Genomic DNA, 3,488 nt, shown 5'->3' on the forward strand with positions numbered 1-3,488 from the left:
GTCAAGTTTTCTTCTTTTTCCCCATAACAACATTGAGCGTTTTCCAACATAAAAGCCCAGAGATTGCAAACTTTATTTTAAAGCAGCCGCTTGTCTTCAGATGAGGCCTCATGCTGAGCATCCAGGGACAAGAGTTTTCTGCAAAGTCATACTAAGGGTGAAATCATGGTTTATTTGATCTTCTTACCGTCGGCACATATAGAAGAAAATTTGTCATTTCTTCAGTCTGATCAGTAAAAAAATCACGTTCGATGAAATCTAAATTTTTAGATGAGTCTGAAAAACTAATTCTGACTGACTGGCTAGACTCTTCAGTCTTGACCTTGAACATTGCAAAAAAGAAATATTGCTTGATTTATTCTCAAACGTTCGAACATTTAGGTTTTGTGAGCTCTAGAGAAATTCTCCAAACATCATGAGCCACATCGTTCAAGGTCCTCTACTTGCTTTTTGAGCAGCTCTCAGATGTATCCCACAATCTTCATCAAAAGGTAAATATATATATATATAAAACTTGCAGAGAAATTCTCAGAAGTCAAAAAAACATTTTGTTCTTAAACTATTATCTTTTTTTTAATTGCATAAATTCAGGTAAAAGAGGCTCATCATATCTATCTTCTCTTTCTTTGCCTGAAATTTGTTTATTTATTTACACGTGTACAGTATGTATTGATGGTTTAAGTGAATGTAAATATATACTGTATATGTGACTTAAACACATACTGAGGCACAAATAGGAATATGTTTTATTATATAATTCTCATTCTCATGGCTTTAAATGTTAAAAAACAGGAACTTAATGAGAAAAGATCATGTTGTATAACAAGGACAATTCTATTATTTATGAAAGTTATAGTCCACACCAAAATGACTCACCTACTTGTTCTGTTAGAAATAAAGGACGGGTGAAGTTGCTCTGTTGTTTCAAAGTCTGAGTTTTTCTCCATAAACATAAAGTCTCCTGCACTATAAGAAGTTTGGATTTTTAAAGATCAATGACAAGTAAAGAGTTTTTTTTCTGCAGAAGAAGACTGCTCCAGAACAAGTGAGTAAATGCACCTTGAGGGGAGGGGACTGTTTTCCCCTGTCATATGAAGCTCTCATACATTTGGACAGTTTACGTTTGGCATCTTCCCTCCAGCTCCACACAGACTGACGGTGACGCACTATGTCGCAGCCTCACCTCCTGCAAACTCTCGTCATTTAACAACGCAACCTTGTTACCGGCCGGGGCCTCGTTCATTTCCCTGTCAGGTGTTTAACCGAGGCAGATGTTTAAATCTACTCACCAGAAAACGAGGAGGAGAAAAAGTGGGGCTTGGTGTTTTTCCTGCACTAATGATGAACATCTGCTCACGGTTCCCTCGCCTTCGTTCACAGATGCAGAAGAATCCTGCGATTTAGAGGCAGCGAGCTCTGGGAGTGATGCACCAGCTGTCGGCCAATTCACAGTGTTCATGTGTTCATCACTGCAGACTGTGGTGTCCTTCACTGACAACAAAACGTCTGGCTCACACCGGGACAACTCAAACACTTCTGGGTGCAGCAGAGGATTCAAACCACAACTCTGATCCTCATATTAATACATTCATATCGAAGAATCATATGAGTGGACTCAACTTTTTAAGAGTTAGCCGCATCCATTATAATTATTATCTTAAAGTCCTGCTTTTTTTTAAATCTAAGGTTTTGTCTCCTTGTGCCTTTGTATGATAAAAAAACATATTTTAATTGATATAAAGTCATTTCAACGTTATGGGCCCAGTCACACAGGAACAATTGTATGAATGGCAAACCGTCACCTCCTGGTTTAATTCTAATCAGCTCGAGCGAGGGGGCGAATAAAACATTTACGTCCTGTGATGAAGCAGATCGCAGGGTGGCTTCACGTTTGAGTGGCTTGAGGTCAAACCCTAAAGACCTGGTCACACGTGCAAATTCTGAAGCAAATATTGTGAGGCAAAGGTCATCAAATACCACGCCAAGCCACCCTGCGATTTTCCTCGCCACAGGAAGCGAATGTTTTATTCGCCTCCTCTCTCTCAAAGGTTGGAAGTGAGCGGGAGGCCACTGACGCATTAGCGTTTGTGTGACTGGGCCTAAACGCTGCTGTAAACGAATGGCACTCCCAAAAAGAATCAGATTCAGACAGCCAGGGTTTAGTGACGTCACAAACCTGAGAAACCAATCCTGTCAACTTGTGGGTGGAAGAGACTCCTTAACCAATGGTGAGCTGTGAGGGTGGGGGGAAGAAAGGAAGAAGGAAGCTGTAGGGTAACATTTAAGCGATTTTATGGCCATGAAGGTATTTGTTTTTCATGACAAACCTTTTGAATAAGTATATTTAGGCAAAGTATTACGCTACTGGAGAGGGACTTAAAACACAAGCTGTCAGAGGAACAGAGGAACGATGGTGTGTCTGGCCTGTGTCTGCTGCTGCTGGTTAAAATGCAGACTAAGTGCACCTTGTGAGAGCAGCACGTCTCTCATCCTTCCAACGACACAAGCTCCCTCCCTCTCTGTACACGTGAGCGCCGGCGTCATGTTTATCTGATGCCAGACAGTTCAGAGCAGACGCAGAGCTCGTCGGCACACAGCAGCAGCAGCAGCAGCAGCCGGCTGATGACCGCCACCAGCGCTATCACATCACGTTATACAACAGCAGACTGCTCAGTGCACACGCTGAGGACGAAAGAGCAAGAGGGGGAAACTGTGTGATCACTTTTAATGGCTGGATAAAGTACCACCTCAACCCTAACCCTTCTCCTCCATCCATTTGTCTGCTCAGTTTTGATTAGTCATGCCTTCTGTTTTTAAATAATAATGATAACAATATTTCAATTTTATTCAATTCAATTTTATTTGTATATAGCACCAAATCACAATATACATTATCTCAAGATACTTTACATGTGAAGGACAAGCCCTTAAAATTATAGAGAACCCCAACAGTTCCCACAATGAGCAGAAAAATTAACTCATTAACTGGAAGAAACCTCCAGACTCAGTGTGGGCAACATCTGCCTCGACCGGTTGGGGTGAGCAGGGAAGAATGAGGAAGAGAGGAGAGAAGAGGGAGGCGGAGGGGAGGAGAGGGAGAGAGAGACCAGGAACAGTTGTGTAACCATCCTAATTAAACTCTGTCAGGCAGGTTGTTATAATGAAAATGGTAAGAGTGATATTTATAGATGTAATGATGTTATTGATGATAGCAGCCACAGTTAATTTAATAATAATAATAATTTTTCTTGTTATCTGGATCCTGCAGCTCTGGAGTCTGATAAATATAGATAAATATAGCACTTCTCAAAACCAAGTTACAAATGCTTAACAAATTAAAATCACACAAGTATAAATACATTAGGTAATATAAAAAATAAAAACACATAAATAATATTAATTTAAGAATGACTCCCCATTACAAGGATAAAAAGTCAAATTAGGTAAAATTAGGGAATGTGGTCGGATAAAAGTAGGTTTTAAGATTT

The sequence above is a fragment of the Hippoglossus stenolepis genome, chromosome 6 (assembly GCF_022539355.2).
Source record: "Hippoglossus stenolepis isolate QCI-W04-F060 chromosome 6, HSTE1.2, whole genome shotgun sequence".
Lineage (NCBI taxonomy): Eukaryota > Metazoa > Chordata > Actinopteri > Pleuronectiformes > Pleuronectidae > Hippoglossus > Hippoglossus stenolepis.